At 38.5% G+C, this 24457-nt stretch overlaps 1 long non-coding RNA gene across 1 annotated transcript; it reads left to right on the top strand.

Moving 5' to 3' along the window:
- The first annotated feature begins 219 nt into the window (after window positions 1-219).
- Window positions 220-15207, top strand: LOC129268798 (uncharacterized). The gene is made up of 3 exons (XR_008585307.2): window positions 220-712; window positions 8490-8640; window positions 9488-15207. It is a non-coding gene; the product is annotated as an uncharacterized LOC129268798 (long non-coding RNA).
- The last annotated feature ends 9250 nt before the right edge of the window (window positions 15208-24457 follow it).

Here is a 24457-nt window from a genome sequence, read left to right on the forward strand (position 1 = left end):
ATTCTGACTCGAACATGTGCCCTTCTCCCATGCATTCTCAGAAAAAAGAAAATTCATTGGTAGACGATCATGCTCTCGCTTCACTAAACCCCTTTCACTTTTGTTTTCTTTATGTTAATTTTTTTTATTGAGGTCTGCTTTTGGCAACTACGAGTGAAAGGATTTTATTTGACAATCTGTCAGATCAGGAGTTTCTATTCTTGATTTCCTGTAGGCCTATTTTATCACACAATTCGCTCTCGACTCTCGGCTGCTACTGCCGCACTACACGAACGAAATATCTTAACGAATCACTAAATTTCACTGTAACACCTACACCACTATAGCTGGAAAAAAAAATCTTCCACTATCAAAAGTGGGAAATTTTAAATTTGGAAAACCCCTTGGAATCCTGGGCGGGCTAAGAAACCGCCTTGAATAATTGGTTTATAACTATCGGCTGCTCGGACTGTGTCAGAAGCTTCTGCGGTTATCCTAGCTACTCGCCACGCGACACAACCGCTCCGCAGTCACGCGACTGCAGGCGTGCTCAGTTATATTTTGCGAGGGGCTCATTCTGAGCTCAGCTGTGGACGGTGGCAGCCTGACTTGTGTTTCGTCCGCGGTCTTGAATCACTCGACGACATTTATGATAAACACTCTCTCAATCTGGACGGTAATAACTCTGCCTTGTCTATTTATTCGGATTAAAATGGTGGACGTTTCGAAGAGGGTAAGTGATTTGTAGGTGTTGAGATGGACGCCTCTCATGAGTTCAGGATGGATGCCTCCTTATTTAGGTGCTCGTTGTGCATCTGAAAAAAAATCCATGATTTTGTTTGCTTCCATTTATTGATGAATTTCTTTTAGTTGGTGCCGCTTGCTTGTTTATTTTATTAATTATGTATGTTTTCTTTATCTCTCCGTATATATTTTACTCATGAAACTCGTGCACTCTGTGAAATTTAGCCTTTTTGTATTTTTATATTTTTATAAATTCCATTAATGCAGAGCACACAGCTTTCATAAACCACGGAGACAAAAACATGTGAAATTTCCTTTACCAATTATTGCATAATATTGAAAGACATACATAGGTTATAGACCTATTTTATACTCTATTACAAAAGATCTTTGTCATTGTGCATTTCATTACTTTGCAGGCAGGAAAGGAGATTTAGGAGGCGGGGTAGTCAAAGCTATATCGGAACAGCTGCGTCTTTTTAAAGGCATAGTCGTCGTGCTAGAGGCATATAGATATATATATATATATGGCATCGTCGTAGAGATATTCATTTCACTTGCCAATCACAAATATTACTTATTATGCAGTCACCGCCCCCCCCCCCCCCCCGATTTCCTTTAGATTTATAACAATATTTCATTGATTTTTTTCCTTCATTTTCTGTTAATATAAAAGAAATCTTTGATGGTCGACTTAAATCCTTTTTTTATCAAGAGAAGGCCGATGGGACAGGAGTCTCTACTTTTATTCCTTGTGTTGGTCTCAGTTCTTATTAATTTCTTCGACTTTTTATCTCAGTGGGCTGGGCCTGGGAAGAGGTATGCGAATCCTTACCCCCTCCCCAGCCTGTGAAGGGTCTATTGTTTTTCCCCCCTCGTAATCTTCAAGTTTACCATGTTTAATAGGGTGCATTTTATACCCTCATTGTCATGATAGTATACCCGATCTTTCCTCTGTCATTTGATGGAAAGGGTGCATTGTATTACCCCTCTTGTGTCTCGCAATCTTAAAAAAAGGATTGTTCAAAATACCCATAGGCAGTGTCTTACTGTCGGAACCCCCGTCCCTCAAAAAGGGGAAAACAATTAAATTAAGCAAAACATTGGTTAGAATGTAAGCAATTTTTGTTGATTTTGAGCTTTTCTGTTGAGGAGTGGGCTTGGGGCGGTCATATTACATTCATCAACAGATTATTCCGAGTTTTAAGACCAATCCTTTTTCAAAGTTTACCCTACATTCCCTTTAAACGCGGTGCATCGATTTACCCCTTGTTTCGCTGACGATCCTATCCACTGTCTCCTGAGATTACCCTGGTTTAGCGAAGAGGGTAATGCCATGTATTCATACGATCATGTCACAAGTCTTTCGTAAATATACACTTCTCTCTCCGAGGTTCTTGTTTGACGTCATTCTACTCTCCATCCCCCCCCCCCCACTCTCTCTCTCTTTCTGTCCTCTGAATCTCATTTCCATGCCACATTCACAACAACGAAACGGTTAGAAATTGTTACCTTTATTCTGAATGGCATTTTATTAGTCGGTCGGGAGTGGGTTCGTCGGTGTGACTGTAACAGTTCCATGACATCTCCGGTGACAATTTCTCCGATGGAAAATCTTCATGTTACGTTAAATTTAAAACCTAACTAAAAAAACAACCTAATCCTAAGTTTTAGATTATTCTGAACCAAAAACTCTGTTACAATCCTAACTCTAACCCTATGCCCTGTGAGATATTAAGACGGGAGCAAATGTCGCAGGAACATGGCGTGACACCGACTTGGTCACCATGCCACAGTCAAAAGTCTTCACAGTCCTCTCAAACGGTAATTTGCCACTTGCTCTCGTCCCACTTGGTCTAATCCTTGTTCATCTACAGCCAGTTCGTCTACTTGGTCGAATATTAAGCCAATTTACTATTTTGTCTAATTTTCATTTAGGCTATACACAGTTTGTGTAATATCCACTTGGTCTAATATCACTCTAGGTTGTGATAGTGAATTGTTTATTAACCAAATTTTCATTTGACAAAGTGGAAAATGATAAGAGGAAATTGAAATGATGAAATGATGCCATGACAGTTACACCAGGCAATATACCAATTGGGTTTATTAGACCAAGTGGGTTTAGCCATGATGGCATAAGACAATCTGAGAAATAGTAGACCAAGTGGGTTTCGATTTACTACGTGTTATTTATATTTGATAGACGTTCTGAGAATTACACCATCTGATAGAAGACCCAGTTGATAGAAGCCTATCAAATGAATGTCAGTTCACAAAGCTCTTTCCCATAATTATCCTTCCATACCAAGGCGTTCTACTTGTTTTGCCCGAGGTCAAATTTAAAATCCTGTAGGATTAGCGCCTGGATTAGGAATATATTAATCAAATTGGGCGAAAAAAGGGACTTCATATAAAAATAATGTCGTTGTTGGCTTGATAAAGGTTTGATTTATCATTTTCACGAGTTTGTCTATTAGCCGATGTGCCGAGGTTAAAGAAAAATTGTGTCCTATTGGATGCAAGATTCTAAATCCATGCAGCTGCAGCAAAGCGTCGGATTTTTGTTTTATAGAGTAGGAAAAATACATTTTGAACTCATATCAATGTTCACTTATTATTTGATTTATGCCGCTAAAACTCATTGTTGTTGGTTGTTTCTCTGTTTTCAATATGATGGTTTTGTATATCAACCTAGTTCCTGGAAGGACGTGAGGACCTTGGCGCTCTTATCATGTTTATTATGAAGAGAGGTACAACTTTGCACCCCGAGAAACACTTTGCACCTCGATAAACTCTTTGCACCCCGCGAAACTCTTTGCATCACGAGAAACACTTTGCACCCCGAGAAACACTTTGCACCTATAAGGATACAGTATCTTAATTCTAGTTAGGCCGGACACTTCCTGAGTTCCTGGTACAAATAGGGAACAAAATGCATTTTTACTCTTGTTTTACATAGGGTGCAAAATTGCATAAAAGAGGTGCTGCAGCTAGTGTTATGGCGTTGTGGTGTGCGCCTGCTATTGAAGCTACCTTGTGAAAGTTATAAATTGATGCAGAGGTTCGAGGTTCGAGCTCTGGTCACGTCTTTCGGATGGTGACGTTAGATATCGGTCTAGACGTAAAGAAAAACATATTTGATGGATACATGTCTGTTTAAACTCACACGCACACACCCTAACACACGCGCACAAACGCCCTCACGCACACGCACAATTGTTTACACTCTCGGGGTGCAAACTCGACTTTCTTAGTGTGTGTGTGTACGCACAATCATGTACAAGCAATATTTTTGATGAAGTCAATACCTGTTTACAATGAATTGTAAGATATTATTTTTATTACCCTATAAAATATTCGCGCTGGGTGACCATTGTCCGTCGACCGTCCAGATGAAATATGAAATTGACCTGAGGGGATCTACATTCTTGGGCTATATTCATATCGGGGTTAGTCTCCATGAATATTCACTGCAAGACAGTGGTGTTGAAATCAGGATTTGCAATATATATATATACCTTTGAGACTTAACGAATGAATTTGTGTTCCCCGAATGAACAATCGAGCAATTTCAGTTCTAGCAGGCAGCACAATTTTTTCATTATTTGGGCTGAACATTGAGATGGGCTGAGTAGTTGTCTTCTTCTTCTTCTCCTTCTCTTCCTTCTCCTTTTCTTCTCCTCCTCCTTCTTCTTCTTCGTGTTATCATTATTATTATTATTATTCTCTTGATTTTGTAATCGGTCAATGGCGACAAGTCACAGTTTACAACTTTCGCCACCACTCTTTTGATTTATTTTCTCTAGTCTTCATGCTTTTATTTCATCTCAGTTTCTTTCTCCTTTATTCTTTATTTTCATTTTTCTTTCTTTTCTCACCATGAACCTGAAGTATAGACTGAACTCCATCCTTTTTTTTTCTTATTAGTATATCGTTTGTGTGATTGTACCATTGACTATTTATGTTAGCATACCACAGAAATTGATGTGTTCCAAAACGTATAAGCATTATAGCTTTACATTGTAATATTGTCTTTATTTTTCTTTACCCTATATAATTGATCTTTTTAAAACATCTTTTGGCTTAGTGTGCCTTTGGCAGATTTTTTTTTTTTGCTTACGTTTTAAATACGGTATTATCACCATTGCAATAGAATCGGGTCTGTGTTGATAGACTAGTTTGTCAGTAACCTGGTCAATTTTCTGACATGCCCAGGAACCAATTCATTTACGAATTTCATCCCAATTTGTTCACTGCATGCAGGAAGGGGTCATTCGATAACTGTCGTCCTGTTTGACCAACCAGCTGCCCAATGTGGCTCTAATTGACGTTATGTCCACCAGCAGGTGTGCATATCGCCTATCTGATTACAAAACAAGCGCCTAACGCCATTCAGTAGGCATATATTTTCTTTATCTCATAAGCCTACTAAATGCCTAAATTAATCCCTCTTATACAAAGACCGAGTGAGCCTTTAGCTCTGTAGGTCAGTGGGAAAAAATAACTTGGAGGGGATCGAGGGGCCGCTTAGCACCAAAACTCTTGAAAAAAACCCTCAATAAACAGATAAAGTTTGAGAGACCCACCATCAACTTCTACCTATATTCTGAAAACTAGACCTATAGGAAGACTACTAAGCAGTTCTCGTACATACAGATTTATATGGATCTTAGGTCCATCAGTGCCCTGTGTCACGTCCTTCGGATGGTGACATTAAAAAGTCGGTCACGTTTAAATTCTTATAGAACTACGTTTGTATAAACTCCAAATTCAAAAATATGAACAAGGATATTGAAAAACCTTTTGTTTATAAATCAGCATTTTATAACCATTAAAATCAAGCTTCCCTACTGGAAACAAAAATGTATTTTTGTTCTGATATTTTTGTGCTCGTGCACTGCTCAAACAGTTCATCAATCATGATGCCTCTATAAAAAAGGGAAGTTTTTTCTTCAATAAGACCAACAAGTGAATATTTCGTCAGCACTTTTACTTCCCAGACACATGCCGCGATTTGGATCTAAAAATATGAATAGTTTCCTGTTATGCCAGAGTTTATAAGGCCAAGGTCTTACCAAGCTGATGTATGATCTAAAGCCTAGTTAGGAACATTAACACTTTCATTGCTCGAGACAACACAATCAACACTATATTTACACTGGCATTATTTGCGTAGATGGGGGGGGGGGGGTGGGCTTTGGGCCCCCCACAAGGGGAGTGAAAGAAGGTGAAGAAAAAAAAGAAAGGAAGAGTGTGAAATGCGGTATTGTTTCACGATATATTTATGTAGATTTTCGATTAAAATAGGTCAAATGTTTGCTCGCTCGCGACTTTTTTTTATATACAAATCTTCCCCCATACGTCATGTTGAGCTCCCTCGACTGGCATTCTATCGAATAAGTTAGCTTACTTATTTTGAAATCCATTTTATTGAAAAGATTATGAATCAACTGTACCATCAAACTACGTTGTCACAATAACGAAACTGACTTGTGACCGATGATATGTCAATAGAACTAAGTTAATAGCTTTGATTCTGTCTGGAATCAGTTCATTTCGTTTGAATGTACATAAGAGTGCACAAATTATTCCAAACAGATATAGGGCAATGTTTTTGTTTGAGAGCTTCTCATGTTTCAATCTCTTGCACCTGCAGTATCCAATATAATAGTAATAACCTCGTTAGAAAGTATATCGTCAGACTGGCCGGTGTAAATCTGAAAATTGATCACATATGTAGTTTCAAAATCAACACCATGGATATCCTATCAACTACCTACGAAGCTGTATGCCCTAGTTTATCGTTCATAAGGTAATGATCTTTATTTCCCTAGAAATGTTATCAAAAACCCTTCCTTGTTGTCAATCAGTTCAGAGAATTATGAATTAATTTTGATTTGTTCTATTCAAAACACGACCCTTTCCCAAGAACATGTACCCCACCTGAGCCGAAAGAATGTACCCACTCGCTGTGATCGCAGTTTGTATAATGAATGTGAATTTCCAGATTTGCTGTCACGTCAATACTTGGCAGAAAATCTGATTTTTGACAATCATGATATTTCAGACTCACAAGTAGGAGAGACTATGAAATTTGAACCCCCCCCCCCCTACCGACCGCTAGCATGGCTAGCTCGCCTTCCTCCTTATAAAACGAGCGTCAGACACGCTTAAACCCACCACAGACATGTATGCACACACATAATCACCCACACACACACCCACACACACCGATATTTACTACACCATTGCGCACACTTAAAATACACACACACACAAACACACACACCCTACCCCACCCCGAAAACATATTCATTGAAACATCTGCAGAAACAATTGCCAAAATAGGGAGGGGCTTGAGCACCCCCCCCCCCCCCCCTCCGTCTTTTTTATCCACCATTTCCCGTTTTACGTCTTACCATAGGACCTACATCGTCATCAAATTTGTTATAAATTGGGGGACGTGCTGCCCCTCGATTTTTGCTCTTGTTCGTTGATGCCTACAAATTCATACTTTAAAAATAGTGTATTCTTCAATGTATATGACAATGCTAGAGAGAACAATATAACATATTAAGCATGGGATTATTTTTTTTTCATGATCAGTCTTATAATGATATCACAAAGGTTCGGAGGTGTAGTTTCTTGCAGTGCGATAGTAAAAAGGCAATACGCGGCTCAAAATTAATGTAATCATGTAAATTAAAATCTCACATGAATATAATCCTAGCGTGAAGTTCACACTAGGTTAAGATTGAACATCGTTTGCATCCTATTCCTATTGATATATAAAACATGACTTGTCCCTGGTATTGCATGAGATCCATTCATCAATCCTCGCTAATGTCGTATAGCTTACATGGATGGGTGTAAGGTGTCTTGATAAAACCTGAAATTACTTCTCCAGGCTTTGATCTCTCTCGAGGCACTCTTCTCAGATTTAATTATCTGGATTTGCTCATAATTAAGTTTTTCCAAATTGATAAAACATACTTTCATGATTATATACATATATTGAAAATGGTGTATAATAAGGATCATGACTGATCCGCCATGGATGATTAGTCTACTCTCCATGCACAGTTAAAGGACGTAAGAACCAGCAGCGTTAATAGCCCCGTCTCATGTCCTCAACTACTAATATCTGGGCAGGTTCATTACCCATAATGCAACATCCTCAGCAATGTAGTCTTGTGATTATAGACCCTCTCAAATTACAAGACACCAATTTACGACGCAATACATTCTTATCGCAACAATTATATTACCAAGTAAATAAACAGTTTCCTTCGATGCTCTAAAAAAAACTTTAAGTTTCTTTACACAAATAAATTTATAGGCTAATGTATCCTCTTTATTATAATTATTTCAAAAGGTATATTTTAAGACTAGTTATTCCTATCACGCAGGCAATACTAAAATGGGGGCAACTTATAAAGAAAAGCATTACTTGATACTTGATGCGATAATTCCTCTTGCAGCTCCAAAAAGCTAAAACCTGGAATGTGATACTATTACGATCTTAAAGAGAATTAAAGGCGGATAAATGTGAAATATTGCCCCCCCCCCCCCTTCATGGAACCGCGCCTGTTCCAGAGACGGCAAACAAATCATTACATTGAATACCTGACTGTGCTCATCTTGATGTAATCAATGTATTTTAATTCATTAGGCAGTATGAGATGAGGTAAAGTGATTTTAAACCTGTTTTCCGGAACCTTCACATTATTCTCATCTGTTTTGTTTTGTTTTGTTTTCTTCAGTACAGAAAATGCTGACCTAGATTCCACGAACCTTGAAATTGATTTGCTAGTTGACCACCCTGGAGACCACCATCCTCTATCTCTCACCGACCACTACGTCTCTGGTGACGTCACACATTCCCATCTTCACGTGACGCGTAACAAATAAGAGGTAAACATGTGCGATTTGCAGAAGATGTTCTTTTTTGTTATTTCCGCTCTGAAACGAACAAAACAATAAATCAGTGACGTGTTGACTGCAGTGTCTTGCCGCGTCTACGTGATGTGTACATTAACAAAAATACCAGACTCATTTTTGCAAGGAATATCAGAAAATTATGTGTTTTACGAGTTTGACATTTGACAATAAATGTTGAACTAAAATTCTAGTATTTATATACATTTGTTTGAAATACCAAGTAAACTTGCACGTATGTGTGTTTTTGTAACGGAGTGTTTTGAAAAAGACGATGTTTTATTTTTTGTTTTATCTCGATCATGTCCACATAAAACTATTTTAGGTTCTTTAATGTTTTAGTAGCATGTTTTATCAACCTTCAGAGGAGCGTTTTAGTGAATATCATATTTGCTTTAATAGAGGGTAAATCCAACAAACAGCTGCTGATTCGAGTAAGAAGGGAAATGTGATATATGCATGCATAACTCTAAAAAATGATAATGATTAAAAATAGGATAGAAAAATGAAATTCCGACATTGAAAGACCTCTTATTTTTCACATAAAACATGTGTATGCACTATAGGGTGACGGGTAAACGGGAGAAGCGATGGTATAACATATTTACTATTTTGTATTTGTTCAATAGATTTGATATTTGAAGTAAAAGTTTCTGTTCGAATCATGATAAATCATAATAATGGCAATTCAACATGTTCACGAAAAAATGAAGCGTTTTACATTATAGACAGAAGGAAAAAATAAAATATTTACATCTTATATTAATATTCCTTTTTTCTCTCTTTCTCCACCTCCCCCCCCCCCCCAAAAAAAAAAAAATAGGTTGCGCATGATTCGATTTTCTACTGGGACTTTTTTTAGTTGAGATGGAAGCAACTGGGCACCAAGTTCAGATCTGAATCATAATACACCAGCCGAAACGCATTTATATTGTCAGTACTTGCACCGCCGTCGCAAGGGGGCGCAATAATCTGTTACGAAAAATACTGAGAAACGCCTGGGGAGTGAGCCTACAGCAGCAGGTCCGACACCTGATATCTATTTCCTTAATACTCAGGAACTAAGCAACACTGAAGGTGTCAGACTGTGTCATGGTCATGCCAAGATAATAGCGAAGGATAGAGCAAAAGTTCATTGAACTCGTTCTCATTAGACTATCAGATGAAAGATATCAAGATGAGTAGGAATATAGTTCCAACCAAATGCTCCGATTGTAAGCTAGCTGTACTTGGAAGATGCAGTGTTGGAAAGTCAGGTAAGTTATACTCATGTTTGTATTTACTATAATGTCGTCTTTCAAAAATTCCTCGCTTTCTTTCTTCACTCACCACCGTTGACAAGCCATAAGAGTTAACTACACTGCACTGACTGCACCACTACGCGCGCGCACACAGACACACTTTCTTTTTTCAACACACCATACACCACACACCATAGACACACATACACTACACACTCACCCAATTTTCTCTTCTCTATCACACATACACACACACCCGCGCGTACCATTATTCATCATTCCTGTTTGTACGGGACGCACGAACAATTTACAATGGACGCGAATCCAAAAATTTTGTATTTTCTCCGCATATCTCGGGGCAATCCAATCATCAAACGATTCTTGCGTAGGTTGTGCTGCTAAGCAGTCAGACCGCAGGTCCCTATGCTAACGAGCAAAAAGGCCAGATTAATCCAAATCATCTTGTGGCTGAATCCTCCTCCTTGCAAAATCTCGTGATTCGTGAGATTTTCTTTCTCTAAGAATTTACCTGTTTTAACCTCAAGTTAAATGAAATATTATTGCACCATCAGATAGAGTAAATGTTACTCTTTCATATTGGTCATTTATTTTGTATACAATATTTTGTTAAATAAGTAAATTTCTGGCCTGAAAATGTGCCTCAAAGCTGAATTTTCTTCCTCTGTTTTCTTTTGCAAATGGTGCAAAACTTTTTATTTTGAGCCTCAATGATATCTATATCACCATAAAGCTGAACTTCTGTACTTTCTCACAATGCCACTCTTGATATGCGGCACCTTTTAATCGGGTCAAGATCACACTTTTCCCACCAAGGTACAAGACGAGATTTCTGAAATTTTGTACTTGCATGAAATCCAGAGTTCTGATTGGCTGGATAAGGTTCACAGAACAACAGGCGCGGGGTATTTGAGGAGATAACCACATGGGAAGTGTGACCTTCCCATGAACCCAGGCACTGGAACCGTTGGAATTTGCCAATGGGTGGTCTCTTTGACCAATCAGTGTGCAGTATTATTGTTTTCAAGCTGCTTTATGTACTTGGCAAATGAAAAGTGTGATCTTGACCCCATTAAACCAATTCTTATTTTGAAACCTATATCATTTTAAAGCATACATATTCAGCTTTATCATGATCTAAAAATCATTTGGGCTCAAACAAAAATAAAGTGTAAAAATAGCAGCTTTTGTCAGGTGAAAATAATTATTTTGTAGCATATTTTAGATCAAAATTTTAACTTATATTACAAAATCTTTGAATAAATTCAAACACATGACCTGAAAGAATGATTCTTCTTCTTTACAATGATACCAAATTTATGAAATTCGATGCACAATTAGAGCAGCAATGACCGAATGAAAAGAGGTGTTTTGGTCCACATCAAGCTCATTAAATATGCAAAACATCTCAAGTCATGAATATCACTTGGATGAAAGAAGCCACTTTCTTGGGACCTGCCGTCTGACTGTAAGTTATCACGACGTTCGTGCGAATGTCGGGCGTATCATGCATGGTTAGACTATGGAGTTAGAATATACGGTCAGTCAAAACACACAAATAGCACGCGATATTCGGTCGAACTTCGCGACTCAAGGCTTGCACGAGACGTTCGGCAAACTTTCGTAATGTGGCTAAGGATTTACCAAAAATGTTTTAAAGGTATGATTGCGAACAAATCGTGAGTACATCCGGTCTCGCAAAAAAGGCTTCCAATAAAACCCTTTTTAATGTGTCATCCGTATTGATGATAGCATTATATTTTGAACGTTTTACCGAAATGAACCATTGTTCGCCTAAAACACATCTGTCAAGATAATGTATGTGTATTTCAGTCCACCGCCATTACGCATTTCATTCCAATCTTAAACTTGGATAATAATTGAGGGCATTATTCGACTTTTAATTAATTTTACAGTCACACCAAAGTTGGTGAAATCGACTCCAAACCGACCGATGATATGTCATTCGAAATAACGTAATAGCTTTGATCGGTCTGGAGTCAGTTTCGCATGTGTGACTGTGGGCGCGTCTAGTGGTTCTGACTCTCGCCTTTCAAACAGAGGGTCGTGGGTTCGAATCCTAGCCATGGCGTGTTTTCCTGCAGCAAGAAATTTATCCACACCGTGCTGCTTTCGACCCAGGTGAGGTGAATGGGTATCCGGCAGGATTAATTCCTTGAATGCACCAAGCGCCTGTAGCAGCTGGAGCTTCAGCCGGGGTAATATAGCGCGCCATTGAATAGGCAACTATAAATCGGCGCCTCCTATATATTGACTGTAACGATAAACATGATACTTCTCTTTACTCAAAATTATTGTACAGTTCATGAAAAGTTCAAGAGCTTTTATTTTTCCTTCTCCTTAAAATAAATCAAATCCCGGATTCAAATCTCATATTTATGTCTCCTAGAACAGAAAGAGATTGGTATAAAGAAAACTTGTTCTGGTTTATGTTTCCCTCAAGGTGTATCGAGATCCCTTTGAAACCTGGGCCCAGTCTTACAAAGAGTTAAGATTGATCCCATCAACCACAACTATGGAAAGCCAGCAACGTCAACCTGTTAAACACATGTTTGTTCTAAAGGATTTTCTAGATATTATGATATATATTCGTACATTCTTAGTTTTCATGAAAATTCAGCGTGCTTTTCTTTGTTTACAGAGGACATTGTGCAAATTTCCTGAAGAAAAAGGCGCGATAGCTCAGTCGGTGGAGCGGGGGATTCGTATTCTGGTGACCCGGGTTCGATTCACACTTGGTGCGCTAGTGCCCTTTGGTTAGGCATTAATCCTCATTACCAGGTCCTTCGGAGAGGACCTTGAGCCGTCGGTCCTCTGGTTGCTTGCTTACAAGCATTCATGCTGTCTTAGCAATCAGGTAAAAAATCCCCACCAATCAATCAATGAAGTTGATGGATTTCCATATACTTGAGGTTGATCGGATCAGTCGTGACTCTTTGTAAGACGGGGCCCTGGAAAATATCCAGAAACGTATCAGTCATGATAGATGAATAGTTAGCATCGGGAAACATGTAACGCCTGAGGGTATACATGACCTACCTGACTTGTCTAATGGGATATTTGGGATACACTGTGACATTGTATCGGATGAAGGAAATCACATCAAAGAAATGTTGCAGCAGTTTGTCGAATGAGCTCAAACTTGGTTAGATCAGAATGGGACGGGTGTCTTCTCTCTGATATTTTGTTTAAAAAAGTCATCTTCACTGGTAAGCCTATCAGTAAGAATTACGAGCACGCGGTACCTGTTGAACAGTTCTAACACGCCCGAAGCGCAGGCGAGGGCGTTAGGACTGTTCCAATGGTAAAAATGTTTGTACCTGTTCTAATACCTGAGCAGAATTATGTGTATTATTTGTTTTATAAGATAATGATATGCATCTCTATACTTTGATAAACCTTCCTCTTCTCTCATCACACATTGTGTGCCGGACTTTAGACTTACGATAAACTTCTGCGACGCGTTTATCGGTCAAAAAGATTGTTGTGCGCATGCGCAAGACAGAGGATACGTGTTCTGCGAAAGCGCATAATCATAATTTTGGCAAATAACCGCGACCCCGAAGTTGTGTCACAATCTCCAAAATCACAAACAGCCACATCTGTGAACTATTCCATTTGCAGTGTTAAACGTTATCATTGAAAACATTATGCTAGAGGCCTAACCTCTTTTTGCCTAAATTCTGCGGGTACGGTTTTAAAAGAAGGTTCTGAAAATAAAATATGTTTACCTCGGAAATGCATTTCAACACGATCTTGAACGCAAAACAAGCCTAATCTTATTTTGTTCCCCACTGTCCTCGAGCGAAACACATCTTGGAAACGTACCTCATTCGCACCTCATCAAAATTACTTCCAATTTAGGATAAAACTTTCGCACCTTCTGGGCTGAGAAATCTGTTCACGATTATTTTGTGTAAAGTGTAAACGCCCCACGGCATACCACACCTGAGCAGTGGGGGTCGCTTTCACCAAAATATTTACTTGCAAGCAGCATGGGGGTCAGTGTAAGCATGAAGCCATCTCGTGTGGTAGACCATTGACCCATATGTCCATGGGCAGACAAGAGATTTGAAGAGAAAAAAAAAACGAAGAGAGACGACGAGAGTGTTAAAGAGACGACAAGTGTTAGAGAGAGACGGACAGAGATGCAGAGAAAGTGATATAAATGGAGACATTATAGGCGGAGACCGAGAACAAGACAAAGAAAGGGAGACAGGTAAAGACACAGAGAGACAACGAAAGACAATGAGAACGACTGTATAATCTTGGGAATTAAGTCAACTTCAAAATGTCAAGCCAATCGATTTTTTTTTTTTATAAACAGACACTCGAAATTAACTCTTTTACCTCATTTATCTTCAAGTTGATAGATAGATGGAGAAACGTGATTTATGAAATGTGATTATCAAAAACGAAACTAGAGAGTTTAACAGACAAAATTTCATGTTTGAAAGCCTTTCTTCTATAACTATACAATTTACATATTTTCATTGAAATCATATATCTTCGTTCATATCCATATCAAATCATTGTCTGGGAATGTGTTAATTATGTATGTCTAACGAATCGGCAAAGCATAGGTTTTTTTTTATTTGTTTACTTTTATAAAATACTGGTTTTTGGTTTGTTTCTGTTGATGTGCGAAAGTGCAGCTGTACAACGAAGGAGGAGAAGTTCTAAACTTCTTGGTACAATTTTTCCAGCCAAGAACCCCACCACCCCCCCCCCCCCCGATCGATCTCCCTGCTAAAACGAATAAAACCCGAATATTTTGCCAGTCGTGATTTACAGATAAAGACAAACATTGTGACATTTATAGGTCGTGAGTTTGACTTGACCTTCAGCAAACCAACTTGTCTCGAGCAATTCCTGATTTTTTCCTAAAAATATGAGACGGAGGACTATTATATTCTCCGTTTTCCGTCTTTGTTGACGAGTCTGAACAGCTGCTCAGAAATGTCTTCGTAAAAATCGGTCCCCCAACTTTGCAAGGTGAATCCATTCTCACGGCAACGTACGAATAACGATCAGTTTACAAGATTCATTTCTAAAATCAATATTTAATTCACGAATTCGTGAGAAAATCGCGCGGTTTATCGCTAGTTGACATTTGGCAGTGCTAGAAGTCGTTTTCCATATAACGTGTAACCGTCAGTGATTAAAAAACAAGAGCGGGGTGCCACGGGGGGGGGGGGGTAAGGACGAATGTGATAGTAAAGATAACACAGACAGAAAGAGGCAAATGCCTGTTAAGATTTGATATTTCCCTTATCAAATAGGTAGACAGAAGGACAAAATAAGTTTAAGTTATTTTCTGTGGAAATTAATAATTACAAATTTTTCATTTGAATGACTCGGTTGGTCAAATTCATATCATTTTGTACTGAAGTTATTCGTTATTGATTTTGCTCAAGACATTTTTGCTGAAAAGTTTATACGTCATATTGATTTAGGGGCAACGTTCTCTTTGCGTTACATTGCGACGTCGCGCTATCATGAATACATGGAATAGGGCATAAGTGATTTAAGATTTATAATTATTTGTATCTATATTGGTAGTTGTTTATAATATATACGTGTATAAAATATTTGTATCCAAAGGAACTGTTGCTGCGCTAGCGCCATGAGCGTCTCTGGACGGTGTGTACGCGCAATATTAATATCACTATTATTATTACTATTATCATTATAAGGCCTAGCTATAGATACTAAAGCTAGGCATATATGACGATGCCTCTTGTTGCTTCTTCGTGTGCTTTTCTGCTGTATATTTTTACTCGACTTGACGGAAAGTCTGACATTCTATCCCACCATTGCTTATTACCATGTCATGTAGGTCATAACTCACACAGTGGGGCGTTTTCGTACCAGAACACAAAACGCTTTCAGGAACACAGTAAATATATTGAAAAATGCCCGTCAAATGACAAGGATTAGGTGGGAGGTCTTTGTCGAATATTGGTGAACCAGGAACAGTAGTTGCGTCCGACGTTTCGGAGCTGACGATTAAGTGCAGATATGTCGTTTGTCCAGAGTCCAGGACGAAACTGCTGTTCTTTACTCACCGATTTTCGACAAAGACCTCTTGGTTGCTCATTGTCATGAGGGGCATTTACCAATACATTTGATGTGTTCTTGAATCAGTCGTGCGTCACGGAGCGGAAACTCCCTCGCGCCATTTACAGTTAGTCTGCGGACATGTCGTTTGTCCAGAGTCCAGGACGAAACTGTTGTTTTTTATTCATCAATTTTCGACAAAGACATCTTGGTTGCTCATTGTCATGAGGGGCATTTGCCAATACATTTACTGTGTTCTTGAATCAGTCGTGCGTCGCGGAGCGGAAACTCACTCGCGCATTCACAATTAGTCTGCAGACACAGACCCTTGGTTTTCGCAATTCACATAGTGCATAATGCAGAGTCTGAAGTAGGGAGACTATATTCACTGTGTACTGCGGCTGGACGTCTCTACCTCACAGACAAAGCCTTCGGGGTCTAGTCTTTACTCTATAGACCTGTTATTGGTTAAAGTGTCAATATGAGTCTGTGCTTGCAGACTAGTTCAGTCATGAGAGTAGGTTGTCATTCTGATGCCAATTAACCTCGGTAATTGCGACTAATCTTACCATCACTAGGAGGTGAGAGGTGTGTTATCATAGATATCTGATCTTTTATTTCATATGATCTATGCTTGCGTTTCTTTATCATTGCATCTACGTGCAATAATCCAATATTTTCCCTCGACTTACTTAAGGCTCTGCATACCTTCCATACGTCGAATAAGGTCTCGGAACACAAAGGTTTGCAATCAATCGCTAAATACCGATGACCAATCAAGATCATCGTCGTATTGTGTTTTTAGAACCAAAAATATATTTCATCTTATCATCTTCACAGTACCCTTTTTTGTCCAGAGGCGTGTCTAGGCACCGCGGTGACCGTTGTCGTGACAACGGGGGTATGATTTAATTCAGAGGAAATGAATGTTCATCCCGGTATGCAATGTTTAGAAACATATGACAGGATACATCTGGAAACTATCTCTGAACAGTCAAAACTAAACTATCTGTCAAATAAAAGAAAAATATATGTCATCTTAGGGTCTGGGATGCTAAACGATGCGATGCATGACTTTCGGTATCTTCAATGATGAATGCAAACTAGATTGAATCAGAAACACTTGATTGATGTACTTAAAGCACACGACAGTCTGGTTAAATTGGGGAGATTTATTGTAAGCTTGGTCTAGCAAATGAGACTTGGAATTAGGGCTATAATTTTCCGGACCCCCTTTTTTAAATGAATTCAATAATCAAGTTCAGAGTTTTTATACACCCAACGTAAGAGTCTCCCGGGGTGGGAGGGGGGCATTTTATGAAAGTTGTCGGCAAAATCGTCAGTGCTGACAAAAACAGTAATATCCTTGGTTTTGATTAACTGAGAGACGCTAGACCTCTGGCTGTTACTAGGTAACTGTCGGAAAACGATAAAACTTTTCAGTGCTGATTACTTTCATAAAATGGCCCCACTGGCTGGGGAACGTTTCATCAACATTTTCCTCCGACAAGTTTTCTGGGGAGTGTTTCATGAAAGGACTTGTCAGACGTTTTATCCGACAAGTCCCATTTTATCTGACAGTTACCATAGTAACAGTACCTCTCGGCCAATCAGAATCAAGGAAAGATGTCAGATCTGACAACTTGTCGGACAAAAATGTTGATGAAACGGTCCACAGGTCTGACATCTTTCATTGATTATGATTGGCTGAGAGGCACTGTTACCATAGTAACTGTCGGATACAACAGTAGGCCTGCTTGACGGTTGAAACGTCTGACAAGTCTTTTTATGAAACGCTCCACAGGAATGATTAAAATCTACTGAAAGTTAGGCCCGTGGTGGATATTTCGTCCATGCAAGTACAAAGTATTCTTAAGAAGGAGCTTCGTTAATATGTGTCACAATCTCCAAAATCACAAACAGCCACATCTGTGAACTATTCCATTTCTTAAACTTTAGTATTGGAAACATTAACGCTGCCGGTCTAACCTCTTTTTGCCCGAATTCTGGTACGGATTTAAAAGAAGGTTCTGAAAATATCCGTGGTGGATACTTCGTCCATGCAAGTACAAAGTATTCTTAAGAAGGAGCTTCGTTAATATGTGTCACAATCTCCAAAATCACAAACAGCCACATCTGTGAACTATTCAATTTCCAACGTTAAACTTTATTATTGGAAACTTTAACGCTGCCGGTCTAACCTCTTTTTGCCCGAATTCTGGTACGGATTTATAAGAAGGTTCTGAAAATATCCGTGGTGGATACTTCGTCCATGCAAGTACAAAGTATTCTTAAGAAGGAGCTTCGTTAATATGTGTCACAATCTCCAAAATCACAAACAGCCATTGAATGGATTTAAACTTTTTTTAAGTCACAAAAAGATCACATTGCAATCACGAATTACCCCCACTCACCCACATACGCACACTCCCTCACACATACACCCATTCGACTACTATAGTATTTATCTATTTACCGTTATCGTTATCATTTATTATCATTGTTGTTAGTATTGTTTTTGTTATCATTATTGATATTGTTATTAATATCAGTTATCTTTTTTCTCTTCCCCTTTTATTTTTCTCTTTTTTCTTTTCTTCTTTTTCTGTCTGGCTTTCCCGCTCCTCTCACTAATCGATTTAGAGACACAACATTCCTTTCACTGATCGTTACGTCTCTAAAGTAATTTTAGTAATTAGTATTTATCCCATTACTCTGTAAATATGTGATTGTACATTTTTGTAAATACTTTGTAAATATAATTGTTTATGAAATGATTTCCAATATGTAATGTCCTATGATAGTGTCCCCAATACCCGGATTAGGGTGACATAGGTCTAATAAAATCATTGTCATTGTCATTGCCATTGTCAACCACACAGGCAAGAAACTTTAACTAAATGAAAGGGCACGATTTGATGGGTAAATCTGTTTGCAATCATGGGCCCGAAACACAAAGCTTAGCAATGATTGTAGAACATTTTTCTACGATTGATTCCATTGACTACAATGTACAATCAATCGTAAAAATCAAGCGTGCGATTAATCGCTAACCTTTGTGTTACTGGACCCAGATAGGACGTGAGAACGGATTGGGGATGTTGGGGGTGATTAATTTCCTTCTCTCGAATATCATCCACAACTTGAAGGAGAACTCATCCGGGGAAACGAATCTTCATTGTGACGTCATCGTGATCTCGAGATGGAAAAGACACGTGACTTATTGCATTCTCTGTGATTATAACCCACCGATAATTGCGAATTTTGTTTTATAATTGATTCATGTATAACGCTATTATATCACACACAATAACGCGTGTTGCCGTTCTATTATCCTGTATTATTATCCGTTCTATTATCCTGTATGTTAAATTAAATAAAATGATTAGGCCTAAATATATAAAATAATGATATTAACAATAAAAATAAAAATAATAATAATAATAATAATATTCAGTTATGGGAATAGCTAATAATTAATAATTTCAATAATAACATCAATAATAAAAGGATCTTCATTTCATGATCATCATCATGGCTCCAAGAAGTCAAGTTGTCAAGAAAGGCGTCAAGAAAGGCTCCAAAGGCCTCAATAACAACAACAAAAATGCACCCGCTGTAGGCCTAGTCTGCAGGCATAGACCCATGATTTTTGCAATTGAAGAGTCTGAAGCAGTGAGACTAGATTCTTTATGTACTGTGGCTGTCTGTGGCCTACAGACAGAGCTAGTCTTCACTCAAGACATGGGATAATTGGGTAAAGTGTCAAATATTAGTCTGTGCTTGAAGGCTACTCCTAAATTCACTCTTTTTTCATTCATATTATATTTATTTATTTATTTTTGGTTTATCCCCGTTATAGAATGCTAAATTTTCATGTGTAGGCCTTTTCCCCAAAAGTTTCTTCTTGCCTCCGTTACACAAAAATTAACGATCAATCGATAAATGGACTGACCAATCAAGATCAATGTTACACGCGCATTTAGTTCAAAATACTGACCAGGAACCAATCAGAAGTGTTCTTTCATATTTGCTATTCATCGCTTAGCTTTGCGTTACGAAGCCCTCGTGTCCGTTTTTCTGCGTCCCGAGCTCCTGCCCTCCGCTCTTTTCTACCGTAAGAAGTGAAAGCGCTCCTTGGTGCCGCCTCAACTTGGCCTTGTCTTGTCCCGTCTGGGAGTTGACAGATCCCCTTTTCTCTTATTTCAGGATCCAATTTCGCGATCCAATTTCGCATCTTTACCCGACGCTAATGAACTCTTATCTATCGCCTTCGTGACCCCGAGGTCGCGTACTTGACCTCGGGTCCCCCATAGGTCACGTGACCGCTCAGGACAGACAGCAACAATAAATCAATTCCTCCATCATTGGCATCATCTTTGCATGGGACAAGAGGGATGATGAGAAATGTTGTCCAAATAAATCTACCGTCAGTTTTGGTATTCTGTCATCCCCTGCCATTTCGAAATTTTTTTTAAAGCTCTGTGTTTTGTGCTTTTTCTAGATCTATACGTGGTATAATTTTAATGCGATGGGCTAATTTGACCCCCTCCTCTTTATAATCGCCATTACTGACATACAGTGGGGGCCTTGGGGGCATGGACCCCCCCCCCCCCAAAAAAAAAAAAAAAAAAAAAAAAAAAAAGATAAATAAAAAATAACACGACCAAGAAAAACGAAAGGAGAAAAGGGGAAAAGGGCGAAGTTTGATATAATTTTCTGAATATTATGAAGAAAAAAATTGGGGGTGTTAAAAGGTTCAAAATTTTTGCTCACTCGATTCGCTCGCTCCCTTGCATCATGTCTGGCCCCCTAAATATTTTGGCTCATTACTCTCCTCATCGTCATGTGGATGGGGGGGGGGGGTTGGCAAATTATGTGATTTCTTCCACAGAATTTAACAAATCAAAATGGTAGCCATCACCTGAACACAGAGGAAGATGGGGGGGGGGGGAATGAAGATGAATGTTTTTTTAAAGGTATTTCTCAATTATGCCCCTCCCTGATATTAGAAGACCCCCCCCCCCCCCGAAAGCGGTGGAGACATAAGCTGACAAAAGGGAATCTTATAGGCCTAGGGGTGATTTAAATTTCTATCCCATCCAACAGACCTATACACAGCAAAAACTGCGGTGTTAACCAGTGTACATAGAGGACGACACCAGTTATTTTACACCGGGGTTAAATTAACAGTGCTAGTTTAGCACCTATAGGTGTTATTGCAACACCTAATTTGGTTGTTACATGTACACTCTTTGGTGTTATGTTCAATCTCTAGGGTGTAATTTTAACACCAGAGGGTGTGGTCCTCTATTAACACCCACTGGTGTCAGTTTTAACCCCACAGTTTTTACAGTGTACGCGCTTCGTGAAGCGATCATGTTCGTCATACTAAAAGTTTTGTTCAGGCTTGCTGTCATTCCCCCCCCCCCCCTCCACCTCTCTCTGTCCTCCCCCTTCCTCTCTCTCTCTCCCTCTAACTCACTCTGTTATCATATACGTTTCCCTTTCTTTCATCATCACCAGATGACTGATGATGATGCCCGAAAGAAAGGGAAATGTTATTAAATCAGAATGCGAGTTGTCATGACAACTTGCGACCTTCAAAAATCAAACTGATGTAAAATTAGAGGGTGAAGAAGAAAGGCAAAAAAATGGAGTCTAGATGTTTGTTATCTCAGTTGTCGGAAGGACATCCTTCTCCAAATACATCTGGGGCTCGTTTCATAAAACGTGTTATACTAACAAATTCGCAATAACATTTAAAAGCTACTGAAATCATTCAATCTGATTGGTTGATAGTGAATTTGTTATACAAATTGTGTTATTGCTATAATTGCAACTAGTCTTCATAAATCGGGACCCAGTTATCCATTATAGTTGCATTATCCACCAATTCCTAATATTTTAACAAGTGGAATGCCTCTGGCCGTCTCACTTGCATCACGCGATTCAATATAGCAGCAGTGCTGATTTTGAAAACTACTATAACTCGCACAAGATGTTCAGTGATACTTGGTTACTCTTATTTCCACGTTTTATGAACTAGACCAACACACTTTCAAATTTATGGCTGTAATTCAACAAATACCCCAATTTGGCCAAAGTTCATTGACCCTAAATGACCTTTGACCTTGATCATGTGACCTGAAACTTGCACAGGATGTTCAGTAATACTTGATTACTATTATGTCCAAGTTTCATGAATCAGATCCATAAACTTTCAAAGTTATGATGGTAATTCAACAGATACCCCCAATTCGGCCAAAGTTCATTGACCCTAAATGACCTTTGACCTTGGTCATGTGACGTGAAACTCATGCAGGATGTTCAGTGATACTTGATTAACCTTATGTATAAGTTTCATGAACTAGGTCCATATATTTTCTAAGTTATGATGACATTTCAAAAACTTAACCTTAGGTTAAGATTTTGATGTTGATTCCCCCAAACTGGTCTAAGTTCATTGACCCTAAATGACCTTTGACCTTGGTCATGTGACATGAAACTCAGGCAGGATGTTCAGTAATACTTGATTAACCTTATGGCCAAGTTTCATGAACTAGGTCCATATACTTTCTAAGTTATGCTGTCATTTCAAAAACTTAACCTCAGGTTAAGATTTGGTGTTGACGCCGCCGCCGCCGCCGTCGGAAAAGCGGCGCCTATAGTCTCACTCTGCTATGCAGGTGAGACAAAAACCTGTCTAAAAAGTGAGATTCGATGTGTGTGTAGAAGACAATATACTGCACTGGATACACTTTAAAAAAATGCTTCATGAGGGTGATATGTGTCCAACCAACATTGGGCATTTCTTTTGGACATTTTCATGTATCCAGCGTGATGAAAATTTTGCCCGTTCTAAAGTAATTGCTGCTTATTTTTAACCGTACTGGACAATATGCTTCCCGCATTTGGTAGAATACTGCCCCAAATTTGTTGGGCACATAATTACCCTCGTGCTAGATCCAGTGCTAGATAAAAATTTTCTGCCCAATACTTTTTACATATTTTATACTGCCTGATCGTAGAGGGAGTTTTAGCCCTTTTATCGATTGTTTCTTCGTAAACAAATTCAACGACGCCTTTTCAACTCGTTTCGTAATTACATCTTAAAACTTCCATGCCATTCCATGCTTGAAAAGTAGGTTTATACCAAAATGAATAAGTGAATAGATGAAATGAAATATGTCTTGAGTTGAGTCGCTCTATAAAACTTAGGGGGGGGGGAAATGCTTTAAAAAGACCTATACCACTAACTGTTGGTTGATAGAATATTGCGTATAAAACAAATGGGGATTTATTGATATTCACAAACATTACAGGTTGGTTAAAACAGAGGGTATGCTAAGTCTGCATGAAAACGCCTTTTGTAATTATGTAAACGCTGCATACTTCTATGATCCTTACATCAGTTGTTTAAAAATAAACAAATAATTTATTAAGATTAAATTGTTAAAGATTAAACTCTATTTGACATTTTAAACACTCCTTTAAAGTTTATAGCTTTGTGTAAATCTTTAAACAGCATTTTCACTGTATAAGCAGGCATCGATCAGACAATATTTAGAGCAAGTCGTAATTGAAATTTGGTCACCAAGATTTATTTACGATTATTTATTGTATAATTCTGGTTGATTGATATTTGATAATGTAGGCCGCTATCGCCAGGCAGTTATCATGATGGTTAAAAACGTCTTTTGAAATAAGGTGCAATGTTTACAAAACAATCTGATATGAAGTTCGCTACATGGATATTATCAGAGACCATTGTTCAGTCAATCGATGTGATCGGCTGCCATTGGTTTCTTCGTCTGTATTTGCGATATTCTTAGATTTGAACAGGAAAAGGCGGGTGTTTTGGGCAGTTTCTATACGATGTGAGATTGATATTAATCGAGAGAGAGACAGACAGTAAGAGTTCGAGACAAACAGAGTGAGATGAGGAGAATGAGGCGCTTGAAACAAGTCACTACCCACGTTGTATCCGATATAACTTCCCTTTTCATTGACAATGGTGATGTTATTTTCATTACAAGCAGGTGAAATCTGCACTGCACTTTTTTTCATAATTTCCTTTTGAAAACATTCAGTTAGCAGACGATAATCAAAGCTAAGTAATCGACGATAATCAAAGCGAATTAATCGATCTTATCGCTAGGCAGGTGTGGGGGCGCTATACTAAAAGAAGAATTGCACCTTTAGTTGTCAAAGACTGATGCACCGATTTTCTCTTCATATTGTACCGTTTTATTTATTCATTAATTTACTTTATTTTGTTCACAGTGCACTGGACAGGTGCAAATTTAGGTTTGATGATTTCATTCATTTCTTTAAAAAAAATCTTATCATGATCGCCTATCGATAATGTATGCGCATCTCTGCTACTGACGTAATATAGACTTATCAGGTTTTATATTATTTTGCTTTATTGATCATGTTTTATCTTTTTT

Source organism: Lytechinus pictus, chromosome 9 (assembly GCF_037042905.1).
Source record: "Lytechinus pictus isolate F3 Inbred chromosome 9, Lp3.0, whole genome shotgun sequence".
In the NCBI taxonomy this organism is placed as follows: Eukaryota; Metazoa; Echinodermata; class Echinoidea; order Temnopleuroida; family Toxopneustidae; genus Lytechinus; species Lytechinus pictus.